Consider the following 24,123-nt stretch of genomic DNA (forward strand, 5'->3'; position numbering starts at 1 on the left):
GGCAGCTCCAAACTAAATCAGATCCTACAGCCCAGTCGGGAAACTGAATTACTGAAGAATAAAGTGCAGCAGAACATTTTTAAATGCCACGTGTATTTTAAAGGGCTACATTTTTATTTTTCTCCTGCATTCAGGATTGTGTCCCTGATATCGATCATCAGGGTATTATTTTCTTATTTCCATAATAGCCCACATCTCAAGAATTCTGTTTACGAAGTCTCAAGAAAGAAACATCAACCTTATAAATAAAATCACATGACAAGCATCTGACTTTGGGGAGGGTTAGTTGTACCAACGTTGCTTCTCATTATAAAGCCTCACGCAGCTGAGCCAAGTGCATGGCCACACACAGGGCTGCTCCAGTCTCTAAGAGAGACAGCACCCTGGAGCCAGAGACACAGCTAATTAATTACCATGTTTGGCAGCGAATCCTCTGTAGCTAAAGAAACAATAGAAGTGATGAATATCATTGTCTATAGGCTTCTGAAACTTTGTCATCATTAAGTGATGCTTTTCCTGAAACAACACCATAGCAAAAACTTGCATTAGGGGAAAATTGGTCAATTTCACCAGTGAAATCCATCACCTCTAAGCAAGTGTAAATCTGTGCAGAGCTCTGAGCCGACATTTACATGTGGATCACCAAAACTTTTAAGCAGCATAGGTAATTTTAATCGGTATCGAAGTGGGAGGTCATAGACCACCCAAAGGGGCAGAGCCTTGTGGATTAAGGACCGTCAGCTATGGGGCTGCTCCTTGTGAACTCAGCTTCCTCCATTCACCCAGGGCATCCGCAGGGAGATTTGCTGCTTCTGCATTCTGTCTCCCTAGTCTCCATTCATAACAGCCTGTGTGATCTAAGACTTTCTGGCTGATGATAGAGGAAACGTATTTTTTTAATATTTATTTTTTTGTTTTAGGTGGACACAATATATTTATTTATTTTTATGTGGTGCTGAGGATCGAACCCAGTGCCTCGCACATGCCAGGCTACCACTTGAGCCACATCCCCAGCCCTGAGGAAACGTATTTTGAATGTGGAGAGAGAAATACCCGAATATTGGGCCAAGAGAGGGCAAGGAATATACAAATACACTAGTATTATGTATTTTCAGGGTGTGATTTCCACTAGTTCAGTAGTACGTGAGCTCATCCACATACTGGAAGAACTTCTTTGCCTGAAAATATCCAATGTCAAGCACACAGTATTTCAAAGAATTTTACTGCAGGTTGAGCATCCATAATAAAGGCCAAAATGTTCCCAAACTGGAAACTTTTTGAACACTAGCATGAGGCTATAAGTGGAAAATTCCACACCACAAAACTTTATATCATGCACAAAATCCCCATTTAAAATTGTTGTATACAATTACTTTTAGGGTGTGTGAATAAAGTATATATGAAGCACAGTGAATTAATTCCCTGTTTAGATTTGGGTACCATCCCCAAGATATCTCATACATAGGCAAACATTATTCCACAATCCCAAATCATCTGAAACCCCAAACACTTCTAGTTCAAATAATATCAGATTAAAAAAAAAAAAAACACTCAACCTATATATTCCTTCCTGGGAAAATGTACTAGAAAGAATACTTTAGCCACACTAGGAAATCACTGCGTGCTGACACCGGCAGAGGAGTGGTTCCTTTAATTCTCATAGCTGCCTGAATTGTGGGCATCATTGCCACTTTGCAGACAGAGAAACTTCGGCTTCAGAAGGCTTAGTCACAACTGAGTTTTGGTGGCAAGTGGCAGTGGAGATTTACACAAGGCACAGGTGCTAGGGTCCCCACAACTTGACTTCGGTGCTTTTTCTACTGTGGCAAGAAAGTCCAACAGGGTCTTCCCTCAGCGATGTGCAGCAGATCCTGAGAGCTGTCTACCTGGAGTAGCTAAAGCTTCTGGCCTATTGATTGACAATTCCCCATTTCCTCTTCCCCTAGACTGTAGCAGCTCCCTCTCTACCTCTGATTCTCAGTTTGACTTTAGACCCTAAATCTCCTATGAAGAGATTTGTGCAGGATTTGTCCTTCTGAGACTGGCTTATTTCACTTAGCACGATGCCCATGTGGTTGCATACTAAGGAATTTCCTTTTTTTCTCAAGGCTAAATGAGGTTCTGTTGTGTGTAAATATTCTGCAGTTTCTTTAGCCATCTGATAGTCAAAGGGCATTTCAGTGGTTTCCACCTCTGGTCCATGGGGAGCGAACTGCTTTGAACATGGGAGAACTAGCATCTCATCCAGATCCTAACTGCAGTTTTCCTGATAAATATCTAAAAGTCAGTGTTGGACTGTATGGTAGTTTTATTTTTTGTGACACAGACACTCTATGGTGGCCAAGCCATTCTGTACTCCCTCCAACTATGCACAAGAGACCGTTTTCCTTCATAGCTGCCCCTGTAGGTGTGAAGTGACCCGTCATTGTCCATGATGCTGAACAGCCTCAGCTCAGACCCCACATTCCATAACAGTAGTGCCCAGTCCCATGACCAGCTAAACACAGACCAAAGGTTTTTGTGGGAGACGGGGTAGTGGGACTGCTGAGCATCTTTGCTGTGCCAGGCTTTGGGCTGGGGCTATGCTTGCAGGGCAGGCCTGTGGAAGGTTAGAAAAATCACATGATCACATTGGCACTGGCCCCCCTTGGCAGGGTCTGGGGAGTGCAAGAAGAGCTGTGTGGGAGATGCTTCTTCCCTGCCTGGGACGAGCATCTAGTCTAGATGTACACATGTGTATGTCCCTAAATGTACACGTGTGTGTCTGCCTGCAGGCTTCACTGGCCTGGGATGGGGCAGGATCTGTCTGCGGTTGGGTTTTTCTGTTTGGCTGCTTCTCTCAGCTCGCGGAAGAAACAGAAGGGAGCAGTGTGCTTTCCCAGCCTCTCTCCATTCCTCAGGGCCCTGGAGAGGGGTCCGGTCCGGCTGCCGCTCCAACATGACAGCATCTGGACCATATCTCCCAGGGCCATCGCACGTCCCACCTATCAGCACTGCCTGGCAGCCGGGGAGATACATTTAGATAAAGCAGCCAGCAATCGCCGATAACAAGCCCCTCAAATGTCAGGCAGCACAAAGGACAGCATTGATTGCTGCCTCTCACCCGCCTTTCTCTTTCGCCTTTCTCTTTCTGCCCAGCTCCACGCTTTTCTCTTTTCCTTTTTCACACAGCAAAGCCGCTGGCTGGCATAATCCGGCTGTGGAAAGGCCATTGTGCATGGACACACATTGTGCTGTTTGCTAAATGGAATTTCTCCCTGCTTCTCCAAGTCCCGTCCTTCCTTTCCACCCCTCTGAGCTGCTTCTCTGCCCAGAGCCTCCCAGCCAGGCCCAGGCTGTGCCTCTCCTGGGAGCCCTCAGCAGGTTCCCCAGACCCTGGGCTCCTAGGGAGGCAGGAAGGCAGGCAGCAGCAGGAGGCTGGAGCAAAGCCCCAGGCTCTGAAGCACTCTGGCTGGGCATTAAGCATCAAAGACTCACTTAATGCTAGTAAACCTGTCCTCCCTCCCACCGAGCAGAATCCCTTTCCTGTGCAATGAGCTACCTTCCAAGTCGCTTTCAAGAAGGAGAGAGAGGGCATGTGTACCAACAGCAGCCCAGCCCTAATCCATGACCTGGGAACCCACAGGTCCCCTGCAACTTGCAGGGCTCCCTAGGCTCCTCCCTTTAATTGGCCAAAGATGTTAACTACGAATATGCGAATATGCTAATACCCCAAGAAGGGAATATGACCCATGGTCAAGTCCTACAGCAATGTTTTGGGTTTTTTTTTTTTTTTTTCAGTTTCAAATTTTGATTTGTCCTTGTGAATATTGTTCATGCAGCAAAGAGTTAAAGTGGAGTCCTTCCAGAATCATTTGGTGGCGATGGCCAGCTCCCATACTGAGTGAGTGCTGCTCATGCATTGCTCTTTCTCGTTGGCTTCCCATCAGGGCATATTTTCCAGTGACATCAGAACATCCAAGAAGAAAAAAGAAATGATAATATGCTTTATCATTTTGTCTTCCTAGCTACTGGTAAATAATAGAACATCATCTCTATTCTGGTCCACTATGCTTAAAATAGTTGTTTTGGAGCAAAAGCAGAAATTAGGCATCAGAAAAACTAGTTTGGAAGATTCCTATAGTAAAGGAAGCTGACTCTAAAAGCAAAAAAGACAAAGCTCAGCACCAGCTACATCAAAATATTAAGGGTTATTTAAATAATGGTACTATTTTAACAAAAACAACCCCGAAGAAAAGAAATAAAGTCGGAGAGGCAGAAAATGGACTCCCTAGAGATGTCCACACCCTAGTCTCCAACCCTGTGAGGCTACCTGGCACGGAGTGGGGGAGGGGGTTACAGGTGCAGATAGAATGAAGGTTGCTAGGGAGGGAGACCATCCTGGGCTGTCCAACTGTGCCAGCACAGCCCCAGGGTCCTGAGAGATGGAAGACCATGGAGCAAGACGGGGTTAGGGTGCCAGGGTGGGAGGGACATGAGGAGGCTCCACCTGCAGAGGCTGGCTGCACAGATGAGGAAGCCTCTCTGAGCCCAGGACGAGGTGGCCTCTAAAGCTGGAGAGGCAGGAGAGCCTGCAGGAAGCCTTAAGCCTATAGAAGGATCCAGCCCTGCCAACCCCTCAATGCTGGCCCTGAGCCCAGGTTGGGCTTCCAACTCCCAGGGCTATAAAACGATATATTTGTTTGTGGCAATTTGTTACAGCAGCAATAGAAAACTGATACAGAAGGAGAGGGAGGAAGAGAGGAACTGCAATTCCCTGGGCACTTAATGAACCAAGCCCTGGGCTAAGCGTTTTTCGTTTCATTATCTCCCTCAATCCCACAGCCCAGAGATGGCACTGTGATCGTTCCCATCAGGTGCGAGACGGAATCTGGCATTACGGAAAGGCCTCACTTTGATGCTCCAGCTCCTCCCCACTCACACTCATGCACAAGGAGCCCCGAAGGCTTCTGCCAGAGTGAAGAAAAGAATCTAAGGTAATGTGGGACTATGGCACTCTATTAATCACAGCCATCATTCACTGTTTAGAGATTCAAATTTCGCAAATGAAATCCAAAGCCTGGTGAGCACATCTCTGAGTTATTGAAAAGCCATGCCGAGCGTCCCCCACCAGGCAGCACTGGAGATTTCCTAGATGAGTTTGTGGAATTGCTGCCCATGCACCGTTCACAGTGAATTCCTCCAACCAAATTTGACATTTATAATGGCCCAGGAAAAGCCTCTCCCTAATGATACCATATCACTGCATGTCACAGAAATCAGAAGTGACATTTATAATAGAAATGCTGTCTATAACGTGAAGGTTGTGACTGGTTCCCATAGCGTCACGAGAGCTCAAGAAGTCAAGGGTGTTAGACCAGCAGAGGCAGTGCAGGCGTGCACCCACGTAGTCTGCCCACTCAGGGAGGAGATGCCAGATTCTGCAAGAACATCTTTTTAATAATATCTGTTCCTAACATCCCTTCAGGGAAAAATATTTCCCAAGAACATATCATTAAGATATCTTGATTTTTTTTTTAATGGCAACAAAGTATGAGGCTTATATTCTATGGTGGCAGAGACAGACAGACTGTTGTCCCGAAAAGATGTCCTTCTCTGCAAAGTCCTGTTTCAAGGACCTGAGCAAGGACCACATTCCCCATCTCCTCTGGCACACGGCCATGATGCCAGTTCTTATAAGGGATCAAAAGCAGAAGGAATGCGTGTGCTTCCTGGGCTGGATGGAGAAGCTACGGTGACATCACTGCCCATTCCCTTCCCTTCATAGTGACCATGGAAGCCACACACAGAGGACAACAGAACAGAGCCAGGAAAGGTTTGGGTCCCTGAACCATAAAGTGAAGACCATCCCCTGAGCTTGCTTGTTGGAATATTACATAAAGAATAAATCAAATCATTTAAGCCACTAAAATTTCAGGGTTTATGTGTTACAGCTGGTAGCCTCATCATAATCAAAATATACACTCCAAAGGCCAAGAGAAGTTCACCTTGTAGGATTCTTTTTTTTTTCTTTTTTGGCTTTGTTAACCATGCTCCTGAGCACTTGGGAGGGAAAGTTGAAAGTCATTTCCATGTGTGATGTACAGCAACAAAGAATCCTTCATAATAGTTTCTCACAGGGCCTTTTGCCAAAGTTATTAAGGTCACCAATCTTTAAAGCTCAAAGTTGTGTCTGTTATACTGGAATTGATTCTGATACAGAAAGGATTGTAAAGGTGCATATCATATGCTTCACCCTAAAATCAATATTGATTTTGCAGGACCTTTTCAAGGGAAGAACATCTGGCTCATAGAAGATACCTTCTAAAAATGACTCGGAATCCTGTTAATTCCAACTCAGAAATATACCACAAGAAAAGCTCAGTTTTGCTGGTATTATTTGCAATATATACATTGGGAGAAAATAATAATTCTTCAAGGGATCTTCATACATATCAACCAGGCTTCAGAATATTAGGGAAGGGATATTTTAGGAGTCACAGCTACAGTGCAATACCCTCAAGCAAGTGTCAGGCTTAAAAGGTGAGGAGAGCAACCAAGGACACTCAAGCTCCTCCCCAAGGCACTGAGCATCAGCTTTGGAAAGCCTGGCAAGGCTCCGCCCCCTCTGCCAGAAGTCTTGTTCCCGAGGCTTCTGTTGGGTATGGACACACCAAAAGCTTTGAGACAGATGCAAATATATACCACATATTTTATAATACAAGTAATTCTTTTAAAAACGAATATTTCCAGGATCCAACACAATTCCTGGCAGGTCCACAATCCTGATGCACAAAAATAAATTACAACAGTTTATTTGTATTATGAAATATAAAAGTTCATAATATTTGAATATGTGCTGCACCCCAGATGTAGCTGTTATAAATAAGTATGATCTGTGCTCTCATCCTTGCCTCAGTAAGTAACATTTTTTCTTACTGGACAAGGTCCATTTGCCTTGTTTCAATGCCATTTTGTGAATTTTCTTCCCCCTTTAAATTGTGGTAGTGAGATCCATCTAGAGAACCTTAGAAAACCAGACCAGAACAAAAGAAGGCTCTTGCTCTAGGCAGCACAGACGGTGCCATACCAGGGTCCCCATCAGCAACCCAACCTTCCCCTCCCATCCAGCCTTACGCAAGTTTGAACCTCATAGCTGAATAATTAAGGGGAAAGCCATTATCTGCCTTCGAGATTTTAGAAGTGAACGATCCATCATACTTTGGAAAAAGCTCTGCTTGGAAGGAAACCATCATAAACATTCTTTTTCATAACAGTCCACTGATGCGCTGGGGTTTAACACTGGCAGCTCAAGATGGAGAGAGGGGAGACCTTGGGTATCCATTGGTGAGGGGATCATGTGATCGCACCCAAGCACCTGGAGACCTGAATGTTGAAAACCTTTGACTCAAGTCCCAGCTCCCCTTACAGCTGCACCCTGCACCCACAGCCCCTCCTGTCACTACAGGTCCCACCTGGGGATGGAACCAGGTGAGTTAAGGAGCCAGCACCATTCCTCTCACCACCTGCTGATGTCACCCCAATATCCCATCAGGCCAGGAGGCTCTGGATCGAGGACCCGCGGTGTTCAGACCACCCCAGGTCCTGAGAATGGGCGCCAGCTTAGAATAAGGTCAACTTGCAGGAAGGTCCCTGATTTTAATGACTGTGCCCTTACTGTCCGGAGGGAACAAGAGAAATGAGAAAAGTTGGAATTATTCAGATTTAGTCACAATCAATTTTTATCACTGGGTGAGAAAGAACAAAAGCCAAGGATCTATTGAAATGTCCTTACTCAAAGAAAACTTGTAATTAGTATTGGTGCGCCAGTTTCTATAAAGAGACTGCAGCGGCCTGATAATGCCGCTCAGCCCACAGTGAGCAGCTTCCCATTAAAACCCTGCTTCAAGGGGCTTACTCCAGTTATCAGTGAAATCATGGGGACCAGGCTTACGCTCTGAGGTCAGTATAGACAGGTCCCGTCAAAGAGGGCAGATGCTTCTTTTCAAGGAAAACCACCTCTCACACGCTGGTCCCTGCGGGGCTGTGTCTCCATCTCACCTTCCCAGACCCCCCGGGCCACATGCACCACAGGGGCCTTGGCTCCCTCCAAACACCCAGAGAGGAACCAAAGGCCAGCGTGATTCAGCTCCTCCCTCAGTGGTGGGCTTTCCAAGCCTCTCAGCTGAAGGACAGTCTGCAGTGGGGAACGGTGGGAAGCCAGTCAGGCTGGGCAGTGACATGGCGTGCTGGCCCCACGGCCCCAGGTTCAGGATCCCAGAGCTGTTCACAGGGGGGCACGCACCCCATACTGAGCAGACACTGTCCCAGTCAATCCCAGTCCTGCATCCCCGGTTAACTCAGTGTGAATGGAGCTCCAGGCAGGCGGCAGGATCCACTCTGAGGAGGATGAGCGTGCAGTGCGCTGAAGGAGTAGTGGTGGTCTCACCTCCACACACGTGGGGTATCTTACCAAAGGTATTAAGAAGTTGGAGCTTTATTTAAACTAGAAGCAAACAATACTTATTTCAGCATCAGGTTTGACTCTTTATAAAGCATAAATTTGGGGAAATTATTTTTGATTACTAAAAAGCCAATTTCTTATCTAGAAGATGGAGTTAATGATGTAACTACAATCCTTACCTTATAGAGCTATTAGGTGGATTAATTGAAATAATTCATGCAAAATACTTAGCATAGCCTTCAGAACATATGAGGCATTTATTGATATTTATTAGACAATACCAATGTGAGTGCTGTTTATCCATCCTTCTGTTGACTCTTAACAAAGGGATGAGAATCAAATAAGATGCAGAATGTCTGGCTAAAACCTAGCACATAGTCAGTACTTTACACAGTTTATTCCATTTTCCCTTTCCTTCCCAAACACTGAGGAGGCTCCTCTCCTATTGAATGCTGCTCCTGCGGTCTCTCTGGAGCAAGTTCGTTCCCTGCAAGAAGAAACAGGAGGAGAGAAAGGGAGAGAGGGAAACCTGAGAATCTCATGTCTGCTTTAATTGATTTACTTCAGGTCAGACTCAAGGAGCAGAGCGTAAGTGGAAGTCCATTTAGCTGACTTAGAAAGCTCTGCTCTTGACCTCTGAGAATGGAGAGGTCTGTGAACTTCTAGGAGTGGGTAAGTCTTTGGCCAGAAAGGAAAAATTCTCAGCTGCTTTTTCATGCCTTCAAAATGAATTAATTTTCTAAATGGAAAATTGAAGTAATTAGGTTATAGATTGAGTGACATTTACAAAGGTGAAAAGCAAGGAAATTTTTATATCCTTTATTAAACAGTTATTAGGTATATTAAGCAATATGGAGTAATTACTTTTATTCCCCCAAATGTGATTATTCTTTTCATGCCAAGACAAGCTCAATCTCACAAGAATTCAGTAGACCATGACTGCTCAGAAAGGCACTGGGCCCTAGCATCACAGTCCTGCCAGGGCCACCTTGCTCAAGGGGCAGGTGGGAGAGGTGGCAGCAGCTCAAGCAGAGCAGCTTAAGAATCTGGTGCTCAATGTAGCCTTCAGCTTTCTGCGTGTGTGTGGAGGCGCCCTTCCACACATTTCGTTTTATTCAACCAACCTGTCCAAGTAGGAAATTTGCCCATTAATTCAAGACTTACTGCTTGCCATACCCTTTATAAGGTCTCTGAACATCTTGTTTTTCAGCTTTCCACTACTGTAACAAAATACTTGAGATAACCAGCTTAAAAGAAGAAAGGTTTATTTTGCCTCACGGTTTTATACTCTTCATCCATGATCGATTGGCCCTGTTGCTTGGGCCTGTGGCAAGGTCACGCCTCAGGTTGGGGAGCAAGTAATGAAGCAAAACTATGGACTTACAGAGCCACCAAGTAGAAGGGAGAGCGAGGAAGGGGCGGGGTCCCCCAGTCCCCTTCTGGGGCACATCCCTGGTGATGTAACTTACTCCTCTAGGCTCCGCCTCTTAATACCACCCCAATATTACCACCCTTTCACACATGGCCTTGGGGACATTTTAGATTCAAACTACACCAAGCAGAGGGAATAACAGGCCACACATCTCACTTTCATGAATTCACATTCTAGAAGCAAAACCAGAGAATAAATTAGGTAAAAGGCATCAGTAAGATGAGAAGTCACGGTGATGGAGGAGAGGGAAGCTCGTACTGAGGGGCGCTGCTCTAGTAAACTGGGGGAGAGGAGCGTCCTGGGGAAAGGCCAAGGCCCTCAGATGGACCAGGCCTTCCAGGACCATCCAGAAGAGGTGAGCTGCGGCGAGTGGGTGCTGGGGGCGGGGCTAGAGGCGGGGCTAGAGGCGGGGCGGGGCGGGGCAGTCACCTTAAGGACCCAGGCTCTTTGCGGAGGGAGGCAGCTAGCCATGGAGAAGCTCCAGACACGAAAGTCCCCAGTCAAAAAGCGCAGAGAAATCCGTGGAGGAGCTACGAAGTCGCTTTTAGAAATAATCATTCCTGCAGTTAGCTTCGCTCCTCTGTTTCTTGAAGTACAAAATGACACTTTTGCCTTCATCCCAGTTTCCTGCGGACCTGCATGGTTTGGGGTCTGGGAAAGGCAGGAGTTGATGCAGTCACCAGGTGCGAGACCGAGATCCATTTCTGGGACACCAAGAAGGAACCCAGATGGAAGCGCCTGTGTCCAGTGGCACTAAGTGAAGCTTCATCGGCCTCGTTTCCAAACCTCAGTTTTTGCATTTGAAAATGATGATTGTGAAGATTACAGGAGCTGACGCATTTAAATCATCGGACATAAGCTCAGTACGCAATAAACGGTAGCTGTTTTTATTTTTCAAACGACTTATTATTTCAAAATACAGTTCCCACCCCCAGTTGTGTTCTTGAGCTTTCTTGCTCCCTGGAAAAGGCTCCTAGGCACCAGCTTTGGTGCCCCTGTCACATGTCACTGGAGGCCAGCAGCACCCCCAGGCCTTTCCCTCTAGCCTCTCAGAGCCAGGTCACATTCAGCAATACCTGAAGATATTTTGGGTGGTCACACTGGGATAATGCTGTTAGCTTTTAGTGGGGAGGCAGCGGTGCTGCTGAGTATCCAGGATGGCCTCACATCTGATGACCATCTGGCCCCAAATGGGAAGCATGGCTCCACAGCTGAGAAGCCCTGCCCCACCTGCAGGAAGCTCGGGGAGCACCCCTGCCTTTACACACCTGCCCTTCCCAGGGGACGCATGTGGTCCACGCTGCCCACCACCAACTCCGCCAGAGCTCCCAGCACACCCTGGTGAAGTGTCTGAGTGAGCAGGGAAGCATCTCATCATCCAGCTACCAACACTCCCCCGTCAAAGCTTTGAGCTCCAGTTGCAATTTTCCATATCATGTTCCCTAGGTCTCCATATATTGTTCAAGACCCCTGCACACTGAGTGGCTACATTAAGCTAAAGTGAAGCATTCTGATCTTTGTAATTGTATTCAAACACAATATTCAGGTCTTAATAGAGAACACACCATATTTTGATCTGATCAAACCTGGACCCAAGGATCCCAGAATGCTACTGACCATGGTGGTCTGGACCTAGACCTGGGAATTCCCAGTCCAGGCTGCACTACAGGAATGACTGCCACTCCTCGGAGCTACCGCTGCTACCATCGACACTTGGTGTAACAGCAGAGTCTCTGCTCATGGGGAAGGCTGGTCTGACAGCATCTTGTCCTTGCTGAGCAGCTGCAGGAGCAGGTGGTAGAGCTGAGGTGGACAGGTTCTTACTGCGTGGCAGTATTTGAAAGTCAAAGCCATTCACGCCAGCCCTGCCTTTTTCTTTCAGCTTACCCCAAATTACCAACAGTCCCTTCCTCTAAAGAAATGTATCATTACCACTCAGGGAGAAAGTGAGGTGTCCAGAAGAACTTGAGAAAAAACAAGCCGATGGGACGTACCCAGAAGAATCAATATGGAAGGGATAAAGCCAACCATCTATAAAGAAGCCAAGACAGGTTTTGTAAACGAGAGTTGGAGAGGAGATATTGGACCACCCAAGCCCAGGCATTGGGGCTAAGGTTCCATATCAAGGAAGTATGTTTGATACAAAAGAAAATGGAAACCTACCAGCCAGTTCAGCTTTCTGTAACACAGTAAAGGAGACTGTGTGGCCCAGACGACAGAAGTTCAGTGTTTGCAGTTATGGAAGCTGGGGAGGCCAAGACCAAGGTGCCTGTCTATGTGGCTCCTATGAGGGCTCTTTTCCTGGCTGCAGTCTCCTCAGCATGTCCTCAACCTGATGGAGAAAGGACACCCCTGGTCTCTTCCCCTTCTTATAAAGGCACCAGTCTCAACAAGGCGGTCCACCTTCATGACCTAGCCTATCTGATACCTCCCGCCCAAAGCCCCACCTCCAGCACTGGATCAGGGCTCCACAGACATGCTGTTCATGGCCATTACTGAGTCTTGCCTGATAGACTCCATCAGCAGAGGAGGGTGAGAGTGATGGACGCAGAGAGGGAGTCCTCACTGTCAACCAGAACCTATTGACTAGACACTAGAAATCACCTTCTAGAAACCTCTGCATCTGGCTTTCTCCTGGCGGGCCACCTGCCTTCAGCTCTATCTCAGCCCCCATCCCTCACAGCTCTCCCTCTTGGGGCCTCAGTTTCCTCATCCATCAAAAGGAAGAAAACATGAACTCCTCCACACGCTCCTTCTGTGAGGATCTGGCGCATGGCCGTCATTGTTAATTTGCCTTCTCTATGCCGGAGAGTTGCCTTTTATCTCTACCTAAATAGTACTGCCATTTTCTTAGTGAAATTAATTTTAACTAAGTCTTAGGGGGGAAAGTCTTTTGATTGAACAAATTTATATTAATGTGTTTCTGATAAATAAGTCATTAACCCTTCAAAAAGCATCTGGTAGCTTCTTAGGGTCCATGTTAACTGAAAAAGTCCAAAAATTTGCAGGCTTGAGGGTCTCCCACAGTAGGACACAGTCGAGTGGTAAAATGCAGGGGCTTTGGACGGGGACTCCACCTCCAGGTATCATCTTCCCCAATATTGTGCTTCCCAGCCTTGCCTTCTGCTCCCAAGACCAAAGGTCCCCAGAGATTCTGCACTCGCCTTCCCAGGCTTGTTCACCAACCTCGTCCATTTAAGCCTGTTGTGTCCAGTCATGTAGCATTTTCTCCCAGTCAGTCCTTCCCATGCAGACACACAAACACGCAAAACAAAGAGCTCAGCCCTGTCCTATCCCATGACCCTGCTGCCCTCATGCTCACAATTATCTGTCCTGGAGTAGTTTCTGTGACTGCTACACATGTGTGCAAGTTGTATCAGCAACCAGACAGCAGCAGCCCCAGTCACCTGCAGTATCTGAAGGCTCCTGGGGCTAGACTGTAACTGTATGAATTTTATTTCCATCAGTTAGCTCAGAAAATGTTACTCAACTCCCATGATGCCAAACACAAAAGTCTAGAATTGGCCCTAAATTCCTTAACCAGAGACACTTCTTAGGATAATGAATTTGCACGGACTCCTTAACTAGACCATCCCTGGTTTGAATCTCAGTTCCATCATTCCATACCTTTGCCTCTTTGGACAAGTTATTTAATCCGTCGAATCTTAAATATTCCATTCCATAAAATGAAGCAGAATGGTATCTCCTCACCCCCACTCCAACCCTGTAGCCAGGGCAGCAGGCTGAGCTCTCCGGTGGGGGAGCTGAGCTAGCACCCAGTGCTTCCAAAAGGGGAGGTGCCTCAGCTGGCTTCACTGTGGAGCTGCTGATGTCCCCCCTGGGAAGCAGGATTTCTGAGTCCTGTCCAAGCTCCCAAGGCCCCAGGGCCAGGTTGTGCAGACTTGATGAGCAAGTCTCCAAGCCCCATGCTGCCACCACAGCCAGACGCGACAGTGGTGCGTTTTTGATGGATGCATCTTTTTAATATTCTCATGCAGTAGCCTGCCTACTGCCTCTAGTTTGATCGTTTTCTTAAAAAAGACAAAAAAATTATAAAATACATGTTTTAAAAGAGGTGAAAGATCTAAGAACACATGGGTAACAGAGAATCAAAATTTATATCCACTTCCAGTGTTTTGGTGACATTCATCAGTCATTGCCCATCAATGTCTTAGACATCAGAAGCACTCCAGTCCCCTACTGCCACCTGTCCTCCTTTACCCGCAGCTGTCAATCACTGCACAGCATGGGGCAAACCCCTACCACCAAGCCAAGAAAACAGGGAGTCTCATCTCAGCTCCTTTAAGAAATAGGCTGCAGGCAAAAAGCACAAGGCATTAAGAAGGTGCAAATCAATCCCAGGACCCATGGAGACAGAGCACATTCTATAGGAAGCCACCAAACAATGACTGGGTCAAAGAAAATGGCTTTACTGTTGGCATCTCGATAGCAGATAAAATTATATATGTGAAGCTTGACAATTGAGTAGTACAAAGGAAATTAGGAGAGGCTAAAAAAAAAAAAAAAAAAAAAACTGTTCCTAATCTATGCCGCCTCCTTCAAAGCGTGTTCTTCGGATCCGCTGCCCTGAGGGGACCTGAGACTTGCAAAGTCCAAGGCCACTGCAGAAAAGTGCCAGTCACGTCAAAGCGCCTGGGGTCTGTGATGTACTGTGTCACGCGAGGATTTCAGGGAAGCACTGGGAAACGGCAGTGTCCCTCTGCCTGCTCCTGCACTGCCCTCACTCTTCATCTCGGAGGAGCGAGCTGTCCCCCTGGTGCGCCCTCCACACACAGGCTCCAGCCACACTCTGCCCGCAGGCATTCCCTCCCTCCAGGTCCCTTCAAGCAGGAGGAGGCTGGGCTGAGTGTCAGGCCTGTCATTTCAGACAGCGCAGACACCCCGCGGTGATGTCACCAGCCACAGCAGCTCCAGGATGTCAGATACCAGCAGCCCAATTCATCAGGAAAGTAGAAAGATGACAGTCCTTAGATGCACATCGGGAGACAGGCAGGAGCCCACACGGATTTGTCAAATTAAAAATGAAGGCCAGAGGACCATCTCCGTAGATGTTCTAGTGAATTTTGAGTTGGGAAGAAAGAGTAGGCCTGATTTTAGATAAAATTGCTACCAAAAGTCCTCAGATCTAACTGGCAACCACTCCTGACTACCACACTGGCCATTCCCCGGGTCACTCCAGCCAGGAATCTATGACACTCTAACTGATAGAGAGGTTGGAATGCTTTTCTTAAAAAGAGGAACTGGATCAGAGAGTTTTTCCTAAAGTATGATGAGCCCTGGGTGCTACGCAGCTCACATAGCAAGAATGGATTCAACAAAGCAAATTGTAGACTACCCTGCCTGCACGTGATGCCCAGCTGGGGCTGTTGAGGAAATCAGGTTAAGAAATGCATCATTTCTATCCTTCCAACTCCTATGTTGAAGAAATAGGACTAGTTAGACAAAGACACTGTGGAATGTGGAACAAAGAGTGAGGGTTGGGAAAAGCACAGGGTGCCACAGGATTCCAAGAAGAGAGCAGTCACATCAGGGCAGGGGGACCGAGGTAGACTTTCAGTGTGGGCCGCAAGGGAGAGTGCAGAAGTCATCCCCCAGGAGAGCTGGTGAGCAGGCTGGGGGAAGCGCATAAGGCCTGGCTGGTGAAGTGCAGGTGCCACGCCCTCTGGACATGGGCCAGCATTTTCCTGAGACTGGCATGCACAGGAGCTGCACTAGGCACTGGAGGAGAACTTTGAACAAAACACTCCCAGAGTTTAAAGACAGGCTCTAAGTGCATTGGTGCCTGTAAGTCCTAAGGGCTCATGGGGATCTCCCTCCCAATGAGATGACAGGATAGGGAGCAGCTAAGCTGAGCATCTGTGCCAAGGAGGTCTGGTATGTGCTCAGTTAAGACTGACATGGGCAGGCTGGAGCCAGCCCCTGTGGAGGACTCCTGGTGGGGAAGAGCAGCCAGGGCCCAGATGGGAATGACCTTGCATGGTTGCTGAAGGTCAGTGCAGCTGGAACATAGGAGGGCAGAGGAGAGAGGCTCAATCTGAGGGCAGAGGCCAGGCAGCAATCCTGCAATGCAACCTAGGTCCCCAAGAGCAGATTTCATTGCTGATGAGTTGAGACCTGTGGAAGTTCTTAAGCAGGAGAAGGTGGTGAGTGCTGATTTGGTTTTTTGAAAGGTGATACTGGGGACTGGGTGGTTAACACTCAGGAAGGAAGGAGGCACTCCAGAGAAGAAGACTTCTCCATTGTTGGGGCAAGAGAGGACAATAGCTTGCACAGGCCAAGTCACAGGGATGAGAAGTAAAGGGATTGTGGAAGGGAGCCACCAATGGTCTTGAGAGCACCCCAAAGAAGAGGGAGGCAGAAAAGAGAACACCAAGATGTTTGCTTTATGCAACTGGAGGTTTCGTTTCAGAAATGAGGATTTCTGTACAAGTTTAGGGAGAAAATTCTATTTTGAAGAATTATGTTGGCAATTGCTGTCAGTGTTAGTGATGAGATGTCTTGGAGAGGAGTGCTCTATCTGATGTGTATGTGGTAAAATACTGTAGGTTCTCTCTTCACCTTAATGATCGTTTCTCTTGCTGAGAAGAAGCTTTTTAGTCTGAGTCCATCCCATTTATTGATTCTTGGTTTTATTCTTACGCTCTAGAAGTCTTATTAAGGCAGTTGGGGCCTAATCCAATATGATGAATATTTAGGCCTACTTTTTCTTCTACTAGGTGCAGGGTGTCTGGTCTAATGCCTAGGTCCTTGATCCACTTTGAGTTGAGTTTTATGTAGGATGAGAGACAGAGGTTTAATTCCATTTTTCTACAGATGGATTTCCAATTTTCCAATTTTGTTGAAGAGGCTATCCTTTCTTCAGTGTGTGTTTTTGGCACCTTTGTCTAGTATGAGATAACTGAATTTATGTGCGTTTGTCTCTGTACCATTGGTCTGCATGTCTATTTTGGTGCCAATACCATGCTGTTTTTGTTATTATTGCTCTGCAGTGTAGTTTAAGGTCTGGGGTTGCTTTGGCTATTCTGGGTCTCTTATTTTTCCAAGTGAATTTCATGATGCCTTTTCTAGTTCTATGAAGAATGTCATTGGGATTTTCATAGGAATTGATTTATATCTGTATAACAGTTTTGATAGTTTGGTCATTTTGATGATATTAACTCTGCCTATCCAAGAGCATGTGAGATCATTCCATCTTCTAAGATCTTCTTCAATTTCCTTCTTTAGTGTTCTGATGTTTTTATTGTAAAGGTCTTTCACCTCTTTTGTTACATTGATTCCCAAGTATTTTATATTTTTTGAGGCTATTTTTGAATGGGGCAGTTTTCCTAATTTCTCTTTCAGTGGATTCATTACTTATGTATAGAAATGCATTTGATTTATGTGTGTTGATTTTATATCCTGCTACTTTGCTGAATTCATTTCTTAGTTTTAGAAGTTTTCTGGTGGAATTTTTTTGGATCTTCTAAATATAGAATCGTGTTGTCAGCAAATAGTGATAGTTTGAGTTCTTTTCCTATGTGTATCCCTTTAATTTCTTTTGTCTGTTTGATTGCTCTGGCTAGAATTTCAAGGACTATGTTGAATAGAAGTGGTGAAAGAGGGCATCCCTGTCTTGTTCCAGTTTTTAGAGGGAATGCTTCCAATTTTTCTCCATTTAGAATGATGTTGGCCTTGGGCTTAGCATAGATAGCTTTTACAAAGTTGAGGAATGATCCCACTATCCTTAGTTTTCCTAGTGTTTTGAACATGAAGAAGTGCTGTATTTTATCAAATGCTTTTTCAGCATCTATTGAGATAAACATTTGATTCTTGTTTTAAGTCTACTGATATAATATGTTATATCTATTTATTTCCATGTGTTGAACCAATCTTGCATCACTGGGATGAACCCCACATGATCGTGATGTACTCTTTTTAATATGTTTTTGTATGCAATTGACCAGGATTTCATTGAGAATTTTTGCATCTAATTTCATCAGGGATATTGGTCTGAAGTTTTCTTTTATTGATTCGTCTTTGGCTGGTTTTGGTATCAGGGTGATAACTAGTTTTACTTTGGAAAGTTCTCCTTCTTTTCTATTTCATGGAATAATCTGAGAATCTGAGGGGTATTGGTATTCTTCTTGGAAGGGGTGACTAAGGTTTTATCATACATGCAAACACACACACCCACACTTAGTTGTGAAAAAAACACAGAAAAGTAGCTATCAAGTAACTGGGAGAGGCTGTTGAGTGAGTTTTACGTCTGTAGAGCTGCATAATGAACATGTGTTTATGCTTTTCTCAATTCAAAGGCAATGGATAAACCTCAAATATGTCACAATTCAGAATCACTTCTAATAGAAAAGAGATGAAGAACAATTACTGTAGATAGCCAAAAACTGCAAATCAAAACAAGAATGCGATGATATTTTTTAACCAACAGAGTGGAAAACAATGAAAAATATCAATAACACCCAGTGTTGATGCAGATGTGGGAAAATAAGCACTTGTGCACTTTTGATAGAATTGTGAATAGCACAATATTGCTAGGAGTCAGCTTGGAGATAGTTATCAAAGCAATTAAATTCAATGATTCCATTAGAAATTTACCCCGCAGAAATGTGCGCACAAATGGCAAAAATGACTAGATAAGGAAGGCTGTTGTTACTTTATTTTTAGTAAAGGAGTCATAAAGTAAATAATTTTTACCTCATTATAAATACTCTCTAAATATACTGACATGGAAAGATGTTTATATCTTAAATGGGAAAAGGGCATGATAGTGCTATGGAAGATTCTTATTTTATTATAAATATTTACATGCGCATAAGCACAGGTACGGTTTTACAAAGGTGACCAAAATGGAAAGTATTTACCAGACTATTAACTGAAGTCCTCTTGGGAAGCGGGAGCGAGGCTGGGAGGGGAGCGAGGCTGGGAGGGGAGCGAGGCTGGGAGGGGAGGCTGCCCTTTGACTTTGTGGTAGCAGCGTGGCTTCAGTTTAAAACCAGCAACATCACTTTCAAAGATTAACACTAGAAACTAAATATCAATATCAGAGATTGAGACAGGACAAAACAACAGGGTAGAGCAGAGCTGTAAACCGGATCGTGCGGGTGGGTGCAGCCAGACAGCCGGCCTCACACACCGCCTGAAGGTAGTGGTGGCTTTCCAAAGGGCAGCCTTGCTGAGGCCTGTCTTTTCATCGCTGTGACAAAGCACCTGAGGAAATCAACTCAGAGGAGGGAAGGTTTGTTGGGGCTCATGATTTCCAAGGTTTCAGACACGGTCACTTGGCTCCGTGGACTGTGGGCCGTGGTGAGGCAGAGCAGGTGGTGGAGAGGTGTTGGAGCACAGCTGCTCACCACGTGCACTCTGGAAGCAAGAGAGGGATGGGGGTGGGCGTGGCTGGGGACAGATGTACCCTCTGGGGCACAGCCCCAGGGACCTCCTTCCACCCGCTAGGCCCCATTACAGTTTCCACCATCTGCTAACAAGGCCATCAGCTAGGAGCCCATCGATGGGGGAGCCCACTGATGGGGTCAGAGTCCTCGTGATCCAGTCACTTCCCAAGAGCCTCGCCTCTGGACATGCTGCACTGAGGGCCAGGCCTTCCACAAACAAGCCTGAGGAGCATTCCAGATCCCAAACACAAAGATTAACACTAGAAACTAGTGACTTCTTAGAAGTGTCTACACCCCAGAGACTCTACCTGCACTCCCCAGAGCCTATCCTAAGGGATGGTCAAGATTCACAGAAACAGGTGCTCATGGCCACATGAAAAAGTGAATTTATTATTTAATCTTAGACTCACCGTCAAATATTCCATGGAATGTAAGGCAGCATCAAAAATAACTTTTTGTATATTGCTGAGGAAATCTAATGGGGGGATTGTGGGGGGAAATATTTACAATTCTGCTTAGCATAAAAGCAAGACCAAATTTCTTCACAGTGCATAATCCTGTTTTACACACAAATAACGTGTGTATTCATCCACTAAAAGTAATACTTGAAGAAACTCATCCAATAAATTAACAGTGATTACCTCTTGGTAGCAAAATTAGAATTTGTATAACTTATTCTTTCTCTGTTTTCCCTAAATGTTCTTCGGTGAGTATGCGTTCCTTTTGTAATTAGAATATTTTAGTAAAAGCAGAAATGTTAAATTAGTATGCCCGTTCATCCCAACGCTCATTGGATTGTGTGTTTTGCTCAACTTGAAAAGCCTCAGAAGATACTGGAGTGAACACGGCTTCAATGAGGAGGTGGCTCCACAGGCATTTGCTGCTTCCCCCTTCAGGTACATTCCCACTCACCTCCTCCTCCTTCTCGCTGGCAGGCCCAGATGACCAGGACGCCCCAAGTGCCTCCTTGCCACCGAGTTGCCATAGGAGCCCGCACTAGGGCAGCATCTATTAGAACAACAGAAGGCTGTTTCTTGGCAGGGATTGGAATGGCTGCTGTTTACTGTAACCAAAGCCGGTTGCATGGCAGACTCATAAATCACATGCACACACAGAGAACCAAAGAACCCAAACAGTGCCAGCTAGTGTCTGTAGAAAGACACCATGTCTGCCTTTTCCCAAGCTCCCAAACAAGCTCAGTTCCAACCAACGTCCATCAACCTACAGTATCACCCAACTCATCCTGAACCATGGGAACCTCTAGGAACCTGGGTGCCCAGAGGAGTCGCAGACACTTCTAACAGCTACAAACTGTGCTTAGAGCTACCCTGGCCTACCAAGAGTCCAGCAGCACAATCTTAGATAAACTCAAGCCTGTCTATGCCCGCCTTAGCCAGTCCTTGCTGAGCTGGCCCAATGCCCGGCTGCACAAGTTTGTTCTTTTCTGAACTCACATTTATAAACTCAGCAAGAGGTGTACTATTAGTCCACGTTAAAAATAGTTACTGAATGTCCAGTAGTAAACTAAGCACTTGATATTTATTGCAGATTGCATCTAATGGACCCATGAGCAGGGAATTCCTAACACCCCCATTTTATAGGTGAGGAATAAGACACATGCACACAGCTGAGAGGGGGCTGGAGCTGGGATTTGAACCCAAGTGATCCAGTTCCAAATACCCACGCATCCTGCTACAGTTGACACCACACTGCCCGCGTCCTAGAACTGAGTGTCCACACTGGGTAACACGCCTTTCCTGGAACCTGCTCGGTGAGCTTACAACAACAACAAAGTCAGCCATTGCCATCAAACCTCCGTAAAAGAGCGTCAGGGAAGAGAGCAGGAGGCTCTGCCATCCCCCACCCCAGGAACATCTGGGACTGCCCCTGCTTCAGTCCTACCATCAGGTCACCTCCTTCAAGGTGGCGGCTGACCTGCTCCACCTGGGAGGACATGGGCATCTTCACACTTCTGAAGCCCTGATGGCTGCTGGGAGGTCCCAGAGTCCAGGGAAGTGTGAGAAGTGACACTGGGTGACATGGGCATGGCACAGCCTCTCTGGACTCCTTGAGTGAGATAATGATTCCTGCCCTGATTGTCTTCACATGCTAATTAGAAACAATTGGTGGAAATCATTTTGAACTCTAGATCCTCTGCATATTAGTGCTTAATTACAACACATCATTTGCTCAGAACAAGTGCTTGGACCCTGGGGATGAATCTTCCCTCCTTATCCCTTAATAACTATTCTGTCCCAGACCTGTGCTCCGCTGCTCCTTCTCGCAATATAAGAAAAATAGCAAATGATGATTTTTATCTCCATCATTTGTTAATCAAATGGATTAAATAGAAAAATGAAAAGCCATTTAAAATCATGATATTTTTTCCATTTTTTAGCATTAGGAGATTGTTCCCTTCATGGAGCAGAGGTTGTGTGGTCCCGTCACATACTGTGAACTTACAGTGTATTCTGGTATCTTTTATCAGCATCTTTTGATTTTTGACAGTAAACTTGTTGCCTGTCATGGAAGCCACTCACCAAAGGACCTTCAATCACTTGTCACAGTACAAAGGGCCACAGGCATGTCCCCACCCTTTTCAATCAAACACAATGAGTCCATATTGCTTCTGGGATGTGTCTTCCTGCCTGCGCGTCTGCAGTTTTAAACAGAACCATAGTTCTAACGACGGCAGAAAGATCCTCAGCAATCGGGACTTGCCTAATGAAATCCAGTCATGCTCTGCTTGGCTGCTCTCAAATCTCTATGCACAAGTAAGTACCTGGACTTCCGTCACTGATGACCCATCTGGAAAGGTCCTGCAAGGTCTCTCCCTCCCTGCCTCCTCTTCCCTTTCCCTCCCTGTCCGATTCCTTTTAAGTTAAAAAAAAAGAGTTACTCTAGGAAGGCTCCAAACTGCACGTGTGCTCAGCATCGCTAAGCTGTTACAAAAATCATACAATTAATCACTTGGCATATGCCCCAGCACTAAACTCAGGAAACATTCCAGAGCTTCCCATCCCAGCTACACCTTCCAGCTTCTGCCGTGACCCCCAGCTCTGCTGCCAAGACCCCGCCCTGCCGGCCCACTGACCCTCAGGCCCACTGGCCTCCCTCCTTGGTGTGTCTTCCAGCCAGGCACTGAAAGTCATTCTCCCGCAGATGACTGGAGATTCAAGGGTACCTGAAGGTCAGAGCCTGCACATGCATCTGTGTTTCACAGAGGGAGGAGCAACGCAGAGATAATAAGATGCATTGTCCCCGGGAATGCAGGATGAGTCAGAGCAGAGGAGCTTCCAGGAATAGACTCCAGATTTCCGTCTCCTGTTACCAGTCGCCATCACCACTAGGAGAATTCTGAGAGGGCAAAGTGACCTCACACTTATTCCAAGCCCAGAAATATTTGTCTTGAACGATTTTCCAGCTCCTCTCAAGCTCTAATAAACTGAACTTTAAGTCTGTTTTTTTTTTTTAACTTGACAACAGGAAATCAGTGTTAAAACCCTACTTACAAATCTGTATTAATGAATATATAACTTTTCTTGGGGCTACGGGACCTGAACCCAGAGTACAAAAGGTCTTTCTTTCTGCACAGATGAATGAGAACACCAGAGTCCTCCGGAAAGTTGTGCACTGGCTGCGGGTCAGCTAATGCTCCTGAGAGCCACCAGCTACCGTGTCTGACCCAGAAGACGGGGCCTCTCCGGGGGCCTGGAGGAGGACAAGTCAGGGCTCATGTGAAAAACGTGGGAAGTAAGAAGGAAAAAGAAGAGAGGCGAGAGGGAGGAGAGAAAGAAGGAAAGAAGAGAGAAAGGGAGGGGCAGCGGGGACCTACCTCAGTGATTACAGGCCAGTCCAGCCTGAGGCTTGATGAAGTATCACAGTTCATCCCACACAGGGACTTCTTTGCAAATTCAGTGCAAAGAAACATGATTGTAAGCAAGAAGCAAAATCCCATCAGGTCCGCTGCCACCCTTCCTGGATGATGACAGGCCTCAGAGATGCAGAAGGAGCAATGGCACCGTCTACCCAGCTCCAGGACGTGTGGTGGCTCTGAGGCCCAGGACACAGCCACAGTCTGTGAAATCGCGACTCTCACGGGCCTGGGGGAGTGATGCTCCATGGAGCAGAGGGAGGAGGGCGCTGGGTCAGAACCCAGAAGACAGCCAGGTGACCTTGGTAAAGAGGGAAGATCAGCCTCAAACCAGGAAGGAAGGTTCCACTGACCCAGCCTGGTGTACAGAGGGCTGCACCACAGGGTCAGCTGACAAGGGGAGGCCACACACAATGACTCTCTTAAAACCAATGAGGTGTTGCCCCAAAGGGATCTGAGGTGACCTTCTGAGCTGTGCATGGCCCCCCAGCACCTTAAGGAAATGAAAGCTGCTTCCCCAGTGTGGGGGGAGAGGGAAGAGGGAGGATTTGGAGAGTTCACCCACTTGAAATCAGCGCCCCCTCCCGGGTTTACTTCTCCGTATTGGCCTTCCCACGCTCTGGCCTGTGATGGGTAGTGCAAATTGGACTGCAGGCTGACCTCTGAGTTATCACAAATCCTACCTAATGTAATAGAAACAAATGACCCCCTTACGTGAAGAGGATATGGCAGCCTTTCCCAACTGTGTGTTCTAGTGGAACCCTAGTGCTAAGACATCCTTTGAAAAAGGATTCCAAAGACCAGTGTAACAACAACAACAACAAAATCAACAATGGCAATAACCCCCCCTCCCCCCCCCCCACACACACACTACTCTATGCCAAGCACTGGGTACTAATCACGGTTCTCCAGGGAAAGATGACCAATAGAATGTATACGTTTGTAAATAGTGAGAGACAGAGAGAGG

This window comes from Marmota flaviventris, chromosome 6 (assembly GCF_047511675.1).
Source record: "Marmota flaviventris isolate mMarFla1 chromosome 6, mMarFla1.hap1, whole genome shotgun sequence".
Classification (NCBI taxonomy): Eukaryota; Metazoa; Chordata; class Mammalia; order Rodentia; family Sciuridae; genus Marmota; species Marmota flaviventris.